Below are 15,544 nucleotides of genomic sequence, written 5' to 3'. Positions count from 1 at the left end.
CCGCTGGAACACCAATAAATTATTCAGCCAGGGATTTTTTTTTACTATTAAATTGTTGTGGTATCTTTACTCAGCAATTGTACATCAGGTTTGTTATGTTTCCTTCTGCGTGATGATTATACCTAAAAATATGCAGATTTTAAATATAAAAGTTTTCCTGGACCTGAGAGCAAGTTGGCAAGCCCCAAAAATATTCTATACACAAAGGTGGGGAACTGGTTCAATGAAGGGTAATATAAACAATGGGTGGGGGTAGCAAATTACCCTATACCGCCATATCCCATATCCCACTATTGTGTGACTGCCCGATGGATACGGGCGACCGCACACTCCAAAACTGTAATAACGTTACTCGCAGCCACACATATCCTGCTGATCTCTGCACAAATGTTATTTGGTGGCCTTCAAGTGCCAGAGCCAGTTGGTCATCCTCAGTCAAGCCCTGTTTAGAGTCAGGTCCTTTAGCTTTTTAATACCGCTCCCGCTGATTTTGTGACCATTACCGCCCGCTTCCGCAATGTGTGTGTTCCACTCCCAACCGCTCCCGCAACATATGTGTCCAATCCCGCCCGCTCCCGCAACATATGTGGTCAATCACACCCACTCCCTTACCTGTACTGCAGATTTTCTGTGCAGTCCCGCAAGGCTGCCTTCATGTTGCTCCCGTACAGCGTCTCTTCTCTTGTTCCACCCAGGAGCTGAGCAGAGTCATGTGACATGACGTAAAATCACGTGACTCCGCTGGCTTCCTTTTGCGGAACAAGAGAATAGATGTTGTGAGGGAGCAACGCGAAGGCAGCCTTGCGGGAGTGCGCGGGATTACTGGGACCCGCAGGTACAGTGCCTGACCGCCTGCAGCGCCCGAAAGACCACCCGAGTCTGCTGTTTGTAGCTATTCACCAACAGTAGACTTGTCAGGAAAGTTGTGGTTTCAGCTCCTTGATTTCACGAACTTCCCTCTGATACATTGTGAAATGCCTTTATTTATGGAAATGTTTCTATAATACCCCCCCTCCTCTGTTTTCTATATTGAGCCCCCATGTTATTTCCTGATAGATCCCTCAGTCTTTTTTTGATAGATCATTTGTACCAGCCTATGGTGCTGCTCCATATTCAGCCCTAGGCTGTAGACGATTGTATTGAGTGTATATACAGGTACTCAGTATATTTCATAAGATATTGGAATACTTCAACAAGTTTGTTTAAGGTTTTATTCTGAAAACCCATGACCTTTAAGTAAAGGTCAGTATATACATTGCAGACCATTTACAAACACACATGCAGAAGCGCATTAATAAGTATAATGGAGGTTTGTTAAATGCATGTTCCAGCAACATTGTATCACTTTTGTTCTTCTAATGCTTGTCTTTTTTCTTCTCTCCTCCCTGTAAGATATTTAGAAAGAAAAAGAAATACTTAACATCAGAAATTCATATAAATATAAATCACACAAAATAAGTGACAAGTGAGCTTTTGTTACTTTATATGTATTTCTATTTCAGCCTAATAAAGTGTATCAACTGTCTAAAGGCTCCCTTTTCTCTTGGAATAATACAGCCATATCATTTTTTTTCTTACTGCATGACTTTACTTCTATATTGACCCAAACATTATGTCACGTTGCCGCTCCGTCATAGAAGCCCCGGCACATTGCGCAGATGTCCACCAGCTGACAGAGACAAGGATCCAGGTCCCCTGTAGCGCTGCGGGGATCTGGATCTTACTCTTATATGAGGTTGGATTTTAAAATGAGGGGTATTTTTCAGAGCATTTCCCTTTAATGGCTTTAATCCTATTTCCCATTAAGACATACTTGCCAGGGGCTGGTAATTGACTCTAAAAAATGAAAAATATACAATATACAAAAATCTTTATGTATTAGTTATTGGCAGGGCTGGATTAAGATCATCGTGGGCCTGGTGCTGAGGATTTTAGTGGGCCTTTTTATAGAAATAAATACAATAGACTCTTAGAATCTTAACTCCTCAGCATCCATGTGTACTGGAGAAGATGACATCAGTGCTAGGCAGATAATATAGGATAGAATCTAATGTGATGGGATCGGGAGTACATCAGTACACTAAAAAAGTCATCATACACAGGATGCCTGAAGTCACTAATCAATTTTAATAAAATATGCAGATTGAAATAGAGTAAATAACACAATAACTTTACTTCTCCTCTGATTTTTGGGCCTGGAAAGGTTTGTCCTCTGACGTGATCTACAAAGGAGGGTGCTTTATCTCTGAAATGGTAAAAATTAAATAGTTCAATTTATTTCTACAGTGCCAGGTAACAGATGACCAAACACACACACCAGGACAGGCTCTGCCACACCAACACCCAAACACACCAGGACATGCTCTGCCACACCGACAAACACACCAGGACAGGCTCTGCCATACCAGCACCCAAGCACAGACACCAGGACAGGCTCTTCCACATCTACACCCAGATGCACACACACACCAGGGTAGGCTCTGCCACACGGGGACACACATCAGGACAGGCTCTGCCACACCAACACCCAAACACACACACCAGGACATTGACACCCAAACACACACACACCAGGACAGGCTCTGCCGCACTGACACACACACCAGGACAGGCTCTTCCACATCGACACCCAAACACACACACACCAGGACAGGCTCTGTCACACATCTGGATGGGCTAAGCTACAGCAATAAAAACAATGTTTTTCCCCCACACTTCTTTGTCATTGACCCCCCCTTTTGTGTTTTTGCCCCCAGCCAGCCCCTCCTTTTAGTATTGATTTATGTAATGGCCCCAGCTGCCCCTTGTGTATTGATGCTGCCAGCACAGATAAAATGATGCCCCATACTGCAGGTTTTGTCAGCAATATGTAAAAATTATATGTGTCCTGGAAAACAAGGCCAATTTGGTCACCCTAAAGCCCCCACACCCTTGCTGAATTTTCGAAAATGAGAGAATGTGTAAAAAAGTTACTTGGTGCCATTTAATGGAGTACAGGAGGAATGAGATTATTTAAAAGTTCAATTATTGAAGGTAACAAAGTTTTATTAGGCTGGTCAGTAAGAGCAAACATTAAAGAAAACACTGTGATACCCCGCAGAAGTGGCCAGAATAGTAAAAAACAAGAAGCATTTAGTAAATACAGAGAAAAGCAAAGTTAGGAAGACAGACAGATCTATAAGATTAGACAGAAAGAGGAAAAGCATGTTATAAGAGCGGCCAGACCACATGCAGAAGAGAGAATTGCTCTGTTAATAAAAAGGGCCAGGGCTTCTTTGGTGGAGCACTGGAAGGTCATGTGATGCCGGCGCTCTGTCATAGAAGCCACTGGCTGCCAGAGAGAAGGATTCAGGTCCCCTGCAGCGCTGCGGGGAATCTGGATCTTAGTCTTGTAGTCAGATCTCTATTTGAGGTTTGATTATAATAAATATAAGACGAGGGATATTTTTCAGACCATTTACTCAAAAACGGTATTTACCTAATTTCTTCAATTTCTCCTTTTTAGTCATATTTACATGTTAATATAAAACAATTTGAGTAAACACAAAATGCAGCTTTTAAATCATTATTTTAATTATTGAAGGTAAAGAGTTCATCAAAACCTTTTTTACTCATGTGAAAAAATAATGCCATTACTGGTTGCCATCCTTTGCGCAAAAAGTGCAATCAAACATTTGCAATAAATAGCAATATTATTATTAATATTGGTGACTCTCCTTGGTAGAGTTGTCTTAATTCAGCCACATTGGAAGGTTTTCGAGCATTACCAACGGATTTAAGTCAGGACTTTGACTTGGTAGCACCGAACCTTCATTTTGTTTATTTTGAGCCATTAAGAGGTGGACTTGCTTATGTGCTTCGGATCACGGTCCTGCTGCATAACCAACTGCGCTTGTGCTTTAGGTCACAAACTGATGGCTGGACATTCTCCTTCAGGATTTTCTGGTAGAGAGCAAAATTCATGGTGTCATCAATTATGGGAAGTCGCCCAGGCCCTGAAACAGCAAAGCAGCCCCAGGCCACCACACTACCACCACCACCACGTTTAACTGTTGGTGTGAAGTTCTTGTTATGGAATGCTGTGTTAAGATTTACCAGGAAGCATGTCTTTCAAAAAAATTCCACTTTAGACTCATCAGTCCACAGAATATTATCCCAAAAGTCTTGAGGATCATCAAGATATATTTTGGCAAATGTCAGACAAGAGTTTGTGTTCTTTTTGTTCGTTTTCTCCATTTGTAGATAATGGCTCTCACAGTGCTTTGCTGGAGTCCCAGAGCCTTAGAAATTGCTTTGGATGATTCCCAGTTGTTTCTTCTTTGATCTGGAGTTTCTTCAGATTGTGGCATCATGTGCTGCTTTCTAAGACCTTTAAGCCTACATCACTTCGCAAAAAACATTCTATTTAATTGATATTTAGATTCAGCAGGGCTGGCAGTAATCAGTGTCTAGTGAAATTGAACCCAATTATCATTTAAATTTGGTTAATTAATTGATTCAATAAGTAAGGGGGCAATTACTTTTTCACATAGTGCCAGGTTGGGTAGGATAGCTTAGCATTTTCCTCCCATACATAAAATCTTCATTTCAAAACTGCATTTTGTGTTTTACTGGAGTTATCTTTATTTAATATTAAAATTAGTTTGATGATCTGAAACATTTCAATGTGACAAATATGCAAAAGCCAGAAAAAATAGTAAAGAGTGGAAATACTTTTTCACAGTACAATGTATATGTACGCATATTTATTTTTTACTACGCGTTTGTGCATCTACGTAGCGCTTTACAGTATAATAAAAGGGGAGGTACAATAAGTGCAGTCATATAATATGTGACGTTGTCTAAAGACATTTTGATTGGGGTACGATAAGTATTAGTCCCTGTCCCATCCAGAGCCGGCCTTAGGTGTTCTGGCGCCCTGTGCGGACTACTCCTCTGGCGCCACCCCCATCCCAAAAAAGAAAGGAATAAAAACTTGTAAAAAAACTCCCCTTTCTCACTATCTATCCCCCTGTATCACTATCTACCACCTCTGCCCCTTCTCACTGACCCGCACTCTTCTCACTGACCCCCCCTTCTGCCCCTTCCCCTTACTTACCTTGTTGAGTCCATCGGTGGGAGCGGGAGGCGTCTGTCTTCCCGTGGTGCGCGCTTCACAGCTGAACGCCGGAATATTCTGGCGCTCAGCATAAAACGCAGCACCGCGATGGAGTCACGGAGCGTGAGGGGCGCCGAGCGGTTCCTGAAAACTTCACAAGCAACCGCTCGGCACCCCTGCCCGGGACATAAATGAAAACATTGGGGGGTTTTTTGTGTGTTTTAACTTTATTTAACATCCTGCATGTTAAATAAAGTTAAAAAAAACTTTATTTAACATGGAGGATGTTAAATAAAGTAAAAAAAAAACCCCCGATGTTTTAATTTAGGTACAGAGGGGGCGGCAGTGGACCCAGCGGCAGCGGCGTCGGACCCCGCGGCGGCGGCGGTCGCACACCCCAAAGGCCGGCCCTGGTCCCATCATTAGCTGTCCCACTGTGTCAGTCCCTCCACTAGCTCTGCATACCCTCTGAAACTAAATTTAAAATGTGGCCCTTTACCTATAGCTTGCTCTGACTCTTTCTCCTGGCTCACACTGTATTGATGACATCAGATGTATCTCAACATTTCAATCTTATGCCCCCTGAGCCAGAGGTAAGTTATGAATTTGGTTCCTACTGTTTGTGATTTTTGTATGTCTCTTGGTAAGGTAAACCTGCAGTATCCCAATCATACCAAAACTTAAGGTTACCTTCACATTCGCTATTGTGTCACATGAATCAATGGATGCAGCTTTTAGAGGAGCTATGAGGGTAGCGGCGTCTGGACTGGACGACTTCAAGTAATGAGAGACCTCGTCTAACAGCTCGTCAGGAGATGAAGGCCCCCGGAAAACCAAGATCTACAACATAATTACATTAAATGTTACATGTGTCGATATTCAACGTACTCTACAGAATATACTTTTGTAACTAAATATACATACAGTTTTGAAATAATTCTTGAATGATAATAATTATTATTATTATTATTAATTGTTGCTATGGCAATATAATTGTTTAATTCCCAATGTATGTAGTCCATTATGGCTACGGTTCTCAATGCCAATGTAGAGTTCTTCTGTGTATGTCCAGGCATTAAGGGTCTTTTTTGTGGCCCCTAGTGGGTGGGGGTCCAACCTACTTATACATTGCGGGTATTTTCTTACATTACATTGGGACCTACTTTCATTGGAGGACACCATATTTTCTGGAGTGACAGCTGGCATTCTCCTGGTCCAGGCAGGGCTGTAGCAAGGGTGAGGCGAGTGAGGCACTCGCCTTGGGCGCACCTGAGAGGGGGTGCACAGCCGCCCGATCAGAAGCTGCAGCCCCCAGGTCTGCTTGGGGAGATCACGGACAGTACCATTTCTATATGGGAGAGGGTGACCGGAAAGGCCCCCTCCCCTGTGCCGGTCTTCAGGGGACTGCACGATTGTGCTCTCCCCAAACAGCCCTGCTCATCAGGCGCCCCTGTGAGCAGTGCGCACCCAGGCACCATCAGCCCTGGTCTGGGGTGGAGGTGCCCGATGAGCAGGGCTGGTTGGGGATATCACAATCCCCCTCAAACCGGCCCAACATTAGGGAGCGTGAGGTCTGTCAATTCAGACCTCGTCTTCCGTTCTCCCTAACCACTATGCGACGGCAAATGATGCAGAGCTACGGGATATGATGTCAAGCAGAGGCCTGGAGTGACAGACCTCGAGCTCCCACCACAGGATGGAAGATGAGAAAAGTAATAGATGAGAGAAAGGGCTGTGTATAGGTGTGTGTTTGTAAGCTGGTGTGTGTGAGGGCTGTGTATGTGTGTGTGTTTGTAAGCTGGTGTGTGTGTATGGGCAGTGTGTGTGTGTATGGGCAGTATGTGTGTGTATGTGTATGGGCAGTGTAGGTATTTCTGTGTTTGTAAGCTGGTGTGTGTGTGTGTATATGTGCGTGTGTAAATGTAGGGAAGTGTGAGGGCAGTGTATGTGTATACACGTGTTAAAGGGCAGGTGTGTGTTTGTAAGCTGGTGTGTGTGCGTGTGTAAGGGCAGTGTAGGTATTTGTATGTTTGTAAGCTGGTGTATGTGTATATGCATATTAATGGAAAGGTGTGTGTGTAAGGGCAGTTGCGTGTAAGGGCAGTGTATGTGTGTGTTTATGGGCAGTTGTGTGTAAAGGCAACGTGTATGTGTATTTATGGACAGGTGTGTGTAAGGGCAGTGTAAATAAAACAACCTCTGTAAAAAAAAAAAAAAAAAAAATAGCTGGGGGGGGCAATTTTCCATTGTTGCCTCGGGTGCAAAAGGGACTAGCTCCGGCTCTTGGTCCAGGTGCCACAGAAGGGCACCATCTGTCACCCAGAAAATAATGTCAGTATGTGGAAGTAGGTCTGATCGCCCATACTACATGTAGCACTATATGTGTCTCATAGACAGAACCCAGTGACTCCCTCTTGGATGTTCGAGAAAGTGTCACCAGACTGCTCTGAAGTATTCAATAGCTACCAACAGCACTCAGGTTAAAGATCTCGCTAATTACTTATCGTTAAATGCTGTTTATTACCCAAGCCGTGTCATAAGCATTCAAAGAAAAGGAATCCCAGCACTCCAAACAGCTTCCAGTCTCTAGGACACTTTATTAAGCGAAAACAAACAAAAGCAACGTTTCGGCCAAACAGGGCCTTTGTCAAGCTGTCATAAGCAGACACACAGCGTTCACAGGTGCTCCCCGATCCACCCAGAACTGGTTTACGTTCCTCCTACTCCACAGGTAGCTATGATTTTAGATAATCTGCTATTGGACAGAACATTAAAAAAAACCTAACATGGCAAACATTCGTAAATCTAAATATGTCAGCGTCTGCAGAGCAGGGTGAGAGACAAGGAACGTTCCCTCTCTCACCCAAACGTCCAATTTTGCACCAAAGAATAAGTGAGCCCCATAATTCTTGTAAGAGCCTAGCTGGGAACTCTTAAAGTTTGACCCGGAGTCCGTGGTTTGTTGCCCAAATATCAGCGTCTCTGGATGAAGGAGTAAAATCTCCAGATCACACGGTCTGGAACTGACTCCTGTCCTATTCTACACTGCTGTGATCATACATAAGACCCCTGCTTATGATACCAGTATGTTATGGATGATATCCCTGCTTGAATGCAGGTGACTCAGTAAAGTCTTACAATTTGGCAAATCACTCCAAAGAATCTTCTTGACGTGCTATTAAAGGGTTAATACCTAAAGAGTCTCAGTCAGCTGACTAAGGAAGCTCTCCAAGGTATGCCTAACAGGCACTGATGTCACGTCTGATGGTTCAACTAACCTGAGGCTATCAGAGATGAGTCCAGTCTTGGACATGCGCCTCTACCTCCGTCTTTCCCCCTCTCCATCTAAGAAGGTTCTGCACTTTAATGCATTGCTGGGCTCTGGGCAGACATTTCAATACCTGAAAGACCCTCTAAGCCTAATCTAATGGTAGGAGGGCACAGATCAACCACCAGTACAAATATTTTAAGTAACAAAAAAGGTTTTTAGGTTCCATTCTCAGGATGGCGTCCTACGTAGACACAATTAAGGGCACCTAACATGCTGCCACCAGCGTAATGCCCTTAATGCTCATTGGATACATCATTTGGGCAACATATACAGGGTTCTCCACTTATACGCTACAATGGCGGTATATACAACAATAAATAATAATAACAATCATACAACAGGCCATTAAAAGACAGAAACGCACTGATAATGATCACTGTCCACAATTTTACAAAAACTCAATATGCACTGGCTATGGATGAGTTAATCCCGGTATATAATAGCAATGATCATATATAATGTGATATATGATCTACTCTTATATCATCATGAGGATCACATATAGACATTTAAATGCCCCCCTCCCCCGGCACCTCCTACAGAAACTCACCCATCACAACTCCTCTGGAGGCCACTTTTGCTGCCTCTTCGTGGTCCTGGAGTGAGAGCAGATCGCGCAGGTCGCTTCTCACCCTGTTCAGTCTGGTTTCGCTCTGCAGGCACTGCTCCAGCAGGTTGCATAAAAGGGTGTTACATTTCAGCTCCTGGGCACCCCTGGGCTTCAGCTTGCAAACGTGGCACCTGTCCACTGCTGGCCCCCGCAAGCACCTTTTGCAGAAAGAGTGGCCGCATCTTACAGTTACAGGGTCCCAGAGGGCCTGCTGGCAGGAGGGGCAGTTAAAGACATCCATGGGTCACAGGAGGGTAACTCTCCACGCAAGAACAATAAAGCCGAGGGCATAAAACAGCACAGGGCGGGTGATCAGAGGCTCATATTATACAAAGTCTATAACCTCCTCCACACAGCAGCTGACGAGGGGAGTCCTTGCCCCGGCATCAGTGACAGCGAGCAGCTGATCAGAGTCCTATAGGTGGGGAGAAGAGATGTCACGGAGCTCCTCTTCTGACGGGGTTAGATCGTTATGGATGGTCGGGCAGACCCCGCTTGGCACGGAGCGGATCCGGACTCCGGCGGAGACAAAGTGGGGGGAAGAAGAAGAAGAAGCACAAAGAGCCCCTGTCATAACAATGTGCGGCAACATTACATAAAGTGTGTGCTCACGTGACCGGCAGGGCGGCCTCCCATTGGCTGTCACTGGGCTGCCCTCCCTTGAAACAGCCCATGTTTTTGGTTTCATAAAGGCTGCGATGAGGAGGGGGGAGGCGCAGGCTGTTTACATGTGTGTAGGGAAGCCACACATGTGCAGGTGTTACAGGAACATGTATGTATACAGTGCACTCTGGGAGAATATATATATATATATAGATCTATATATATAGATCTATATATATATATATATATATATATATACATAATATACATATAAATGCCAGATTATTCTTAACGGATTTTTCGGTTTTTCAAAATCAACGCTTTTCAGCCCATCTAGTCTGCACATTATTCCTGATTGTAGAGACTCAGAATTTAATCAGTCGTTGGTCTTGTCTGAGAATCATGACCTTTATGTCATGCATGCTTAAATCCCTTCAATGTATTAATATCTACCACTTCTGATGGGAGGCTGTTCCATTTATCTACTGCCCATTCAGTAAAGTATCTTACTTGGTCCTTGTAATTCTTTTATATTCAAGCTTATGCCCGTTGCATGCATGTTTAAACACTCCAGCCATCGCATGCACTTTAACCCCTTCAATCCCAGGGATTTTTCGTACCTCAAAGCCCGGAGCAATTTTGCCATTTTTGCGGTATGCCGGTTCAGCGATTATTCTCTGTTCCTGTGAGTAGTGTACCTATGTAAACTATATATTGTTTTTTCAAGGAGAGATAGAGCTTTTGTTTGATACCATAGTTGGATGATTAGCTGTAAATTTAGAATGAGAAATTTTGTAAAAACTAGCGAAGATTAGAAAAGAAAACTATTTTTTTTTACATTTTCCCTCTGAATCCTCACAAAATTAGGTAAAGTGATGGAAAATCCCCTCCAAGTTTATCAATTCAGGTGTCCTGATTTCAGAAATACCTAATTTATATAGATTTTCCAGACTTTCCCAGCACCAGGGAGCATACTATAAGGCAGGGGCGTCCAACCTGCGTCCCTCCCGCTGTTGCAGGACTACATCTCCCATAATGCTCTTTCAGCTAAGGGGCTGGCTGAGGAGGATGGGAGATGTAGTCCTGCAGCAGCTGGAGGGCCGCAGGTTGGACGCCCCTGCTATAAGGTGTACAATTTTCTATAATTTTTATGCCTATGGCTTAACGGGTTTGGGGGATGTGAATGGGGGCAGGAGGGTTATACTGGCTAGATGTTATGCTAGGGCAATGGGAAGTAAGGTTTTTTAATTATTTTTTTATTTTCATTTTTTTAAATTTTTTTGGTATTTTTTATATATTTTTTTTACACAGAAATGGTTAGAGGTCCTCCTAGGGACCTCCTGAACATGCCAGTGATGTCACAATGACATCACAGCTCACATTATAATTTTTTTAAGTATTATTTATATTATTATTTTAATTTTTTAATATTATTTTAAATAATGAATTAACGTGTTTTTTTTTCAGCTTTTCTGTTTCAGGACGGGAGGGGGGGGTGAGAGACATGGTTTCTCACTCCCCTCCCCGCGATCCCCCTGCACTGATCACACTGCGATCTCTATGCAGGTCCTCACAGACGTGCATAGAGATCGCAGCCGGAAGCTGTTACAGGAGATCGGACAGCAGAAAGCCGGCAACGCCGGCTTCTGCTGTCAGTGGGGAGTCCAGGCTGTCAAACGACGGGCTGGACGTACCGGGACATCCATAGGGGTTTCTTAATAGGCGTTTTGTGGACGTCCCGGTACGTCTATAGGGGATTGAAGGGGTTAATGTGTATGAAACCTGCGGGGTGCACTTCATTTGTCATAGTGTCCCCTTTTAGATGCATTAGCAGAATCACCCCATATGTATCTGCCCTTTCCCTGCCCAGCAGTTATTTTCAGTGAAAGAGGTGTGCTCGGCCAAATGCGTCTCCCTATCCAGCTTCAGCACCGGCGTGGCTTTCATAAACCCCCCCCTATGCGCATGCGCAGAAAGAGCTCCTATTGATTTCAATGGGATTTGTTTTGAGCAACTGATTGGCTGCTTGAAGGAAAACATCTATGAGTTCTCTTAAGTAAAACATTATATACAATTATTTTATTTACTGTAAATAAAAAGCAGACAGTTGGTTATTTGTCGTTAGTGACATCGTGATGTGACTTGGGTCTGCTTGCCCTGGGTTAGGATGAACCATGAGCTTTTATCACCCCTCCTGAATGATTGATCATCCTTGACCACCAGAGACCCCCAAACAGCCCTCCACCTCTTATGTAGGGGTGGTAAAGGAACAGTACCAAATTCTAAGACGTTTTGATGAGCTTTATTTTGTTGCGCTCTAAATCCACAAGAGGGAATAGTGGATACAGTTCACACAATTTACATTTTTATTGAGTGTATAAAAGGATTTAGTTTGATAGATATCAAAAATATGTAAGCTAGAAAGAAAAAATACAGTATTTAGGGACTGCACCCTAATAGACAATAGAAATAATGTGATTGTTAAAAAATATCTAAGTAACTGTTTGTTTTTGTAATTATAAGATCAATAAAATGTTCAACATGCTATACTTTGCGACTGGAGCAAGAAAGTCGAAGGGAGATCACGTTGTGATGTCACAGAAGTCACCCCTAGTAACTGCTGCAACATTCTATTTGTGCTCAGTCACATCTGAGTCTCTGACAGATCTTCACACCTACACCCTTGGAGCTGATCCTCGTCTTCCCAGCACAGAAATCCTTGAATATGGGTGAGAGCTTGGAGGTTTACTACTTAAAATCTGACTTTTAGATTTGGGGGTTGTAGTTAGAGAGGTTTTCGTTGTATAGTACTACTACTCCTGTGCCATTTGCTCAAGCCTCGTGTCTCAACAAAGGGTATGAACATCCATTCTATTCATAATTTTGGGCTTCTAAAGATCTTCTGATGGATTAGCCAAGCGACTCGTGTAACATTTGTTATAGAATGGGAATTGTATCTATTTCATTGTTGCTGACCTTGAAATTTGGGGGTTCTAGCTAAGGAGGGTCCACATGATTAGAACCACATCTCGTGTACCATTTGCTGGAGACTGGTGACTCTGCAAAGGGTTTCAAGATCATTTTCATTTCTGCTGCCCACGAGCTTTGGGTGTTCTAGCTAAGGAGGTCCTAATTGATTAGAGCAGCAATTAGTGTACCATTTCTTGGAGACTAATGCAGCTACAAAATGGATCAACAACCATTAGGTTTGGTGGTTCTAACTAAGGAGGTTATAACTAGACTTGGGTGCCAGCATGGAACAGGAATGTCATAGAGATCACATTGTGATGTCACAGTAGTCACCCCTAGTAACTGCTGCAACATTATTTTTGTGATCAGTCACATCTGAGTCTCTGACAGATCTTCACACCTACACCCTTGGAGCTGATACTTGTCTTCACAGCAGGGCCAGACTAGCCCACCGGGATACCGGGAAATTTCCCGGTGGGACGGCAGGTCCGTGGGCTGGGAGGCCGGCAGACTAACACTGAAGACGGCATTGTAGACCTCCCCCGGCGCCAGGGGCGGGCTGGCAGGGGGGCAATTGCCCCCCCAGGCTGCCCGGAATCTAATCTAAGCGGCCGCTGGGTGCTGATGCGGTCGGCCGGCACTACTATAATACTTGTTTTTTTAATTTAATATGGCAAACGGGTCCGGCTTGGCATATTAAATTTTAAAAATGTATTAAAGTAGCACCGGCCGGCGGCATCAGCAACCAGCAGCCGTGTGCGATGGCCGCCTAGTGATGGGAGCAGCGTGAGGGGTGAAAGCTCCGCCCCCTCGCACGGCGCTTTCACCCCTCACGCTGCTTCCATCACTATGCAGCCATCAGGTTGCTGGGAATGTAATCTAAACGGCCGATGCGTGCTGATGCCGCCGGCCGGCTCTGCTTTAATACTTTTTTTTTTTACTTTATATGGCAAGCCGATCCAGCTTGCCATATTACATTTTAAAAAAAAGTGTCAAAGTTGCTCCGGCCGGCGGCATCAGCACGCATCGGCCGTTTCGATTACATTCCCAGCAACCTGTAGGCTGCATAGTGATGGGAGCAGTGTGAAGGGTGAAAGCTCCGCCCCCTCGCACTCAGACTGCTGGAGCACCGGATGTCGAGTCAGTGACATCCTGTCAGGATAGAGAAGAGAACAGTGTGCAGCTACCAGAGGACGGAAGTCAAGAGAAGTAGAAGGTCAGTAAACTAATGTATTTTTTGTACAAACTGTATATTTTTTTGCATTTGTTAAAAACAAAAAAAATCGGCATGTGTGTGTATGTAAGTGTGTCCACCTATATGCCACTCTGCCTCCAGAAATTCCTTATACCCCCCTATATGCCACTCTGTCCCTTGATATGCCTTTTAACCCCCTATATGCCAGAGTGGCATATAGGGGTATAAGGCATTTCTGGATGCAGAGTGACATATAGTGGGTCAAAAGGCATATCTGGAGGCAGAGTGGCATATAGGGGATTAAAAGGCATATCATGGGGCAGAGTGGCATATAGGAGGGTATAAAGCATATATCGGGGAGGCAGAGTGGCATATAGGGGGGCATAAGGCTTTTCTGGAGGCAGAGTGCCGCATGATATGCCTTTTAACCCCCTTTATGCCACTCTGCCTCCAGAAATGCCTTATACCCCCCTATATGCCACTCTGTCCCATGATATGCCTTTTAACCCCCTATATGGCAGAGTGGCATATACTATAGTACTACTACTCCTGTGCCATTTGCTGAAGCCTCGTGTCTCAACAAAGGGGATGAACATCGATTCTATTCTTCATAATTTTCAAGCTAAGGAGGTCCTAATTTATTAGAGCAGAAATTAGTGTACCATTTCTTGGAGGCTAATGCAACCACAAAATTGATCAAAAACCTTCTCCACCCTAATAGACAATAGAAATAATGTGATTGTTAAAGTAATATCTAAATAACTATTTGTTTTTGTAATTATCAGATTAATAATATGTTCAAAATGCTATACTTTGCGACTGGAGCAAGAATGTCAAAGGGAGATCACGTTGTGATGTCACAGTAGTCACCCCTAGTAACTGCTGCAACATTCTATTTGTGCTCAGTCACATCTGAGTCTCTGACAGATCTTCACACCTACACCCTTGGAGCTGATCCTCGCCTTCCCAGCACAGAAATCCTTGGATATGGGTGAGAGTTTGGAGGTTTACTACTTAAAATCTGACTTTTAGATTTGGGGGTTGTAGTTAGAGAGGTTTTCGTTGTATAGTACTACTACTCCTGTGCCATTTGCTGAAGCCTTGTGTCTCAACAAAGGGTATGAAGATCCATTCTGTTCTTCATAATTTTGGACTTCTAAAGCTTTTGATGGATAAGCCAAGCGACTCGTGTAACATTTGTTATAGAATGGGAATTCTATCTATTCCATTGTTGCTGACCTTGAAAATTGGGGGTTCTAGCTAAGGAGGGTCCTCATGATTAGAACCACATCTCGTGTACCATTTGCTGGAGACTGGTGTCTCTGCAAAGGGTTTCAAGATCATTTTCATTTCTGCTGCCCACGAGCTTTGGGTGTTCTAGCTAAGGAGGTCCTAATTGATTAGAGCAGCAATTAGTGTACCATTTCATGGAGACTAATGCAGCTACAAAATGGATCTAAAACCATTAGGTTTGGTGGTTTTAACTAAGGAGGTTATAACTAGACTTGGGTGCCAGCATGGAACAGGAATGTCATAGAGAGACACATTGTGATATCACACTAGTCACCACTAGTAACTGCTGCAACATTCTTTTTGTGATTAGTGACATCTCAGTCTCTGACGGATCTTCACACCTACACCCTTGGAGCTGATCCTCGTCTTCACAGCACAGAAATCCTTGGATATTGGTGAGAGCTTGGAGGTTTACTACTTAAAATCTGACTTTTAGATTTGGGG

This window comes from Sceloporus occidentalis, unplaced genomic scaffold (assembly GCF_023333645.1).
Source record: "Sceloporus occidentalis isolate IW3139 unplaced genomic scaffold, rSceOcc1.0.p SCAF_153, whole genome shotgun sequence".
Classification (NCBI taxonomy): Eukaryota; Metazoa; Chordata; class Lepidosauria; order Squamata; family Phrynosomatidae; genus Sceloporus; species Sceloporus occidentalis.
Note: the sequence above shows the minus strand (reverse complement) of the source record.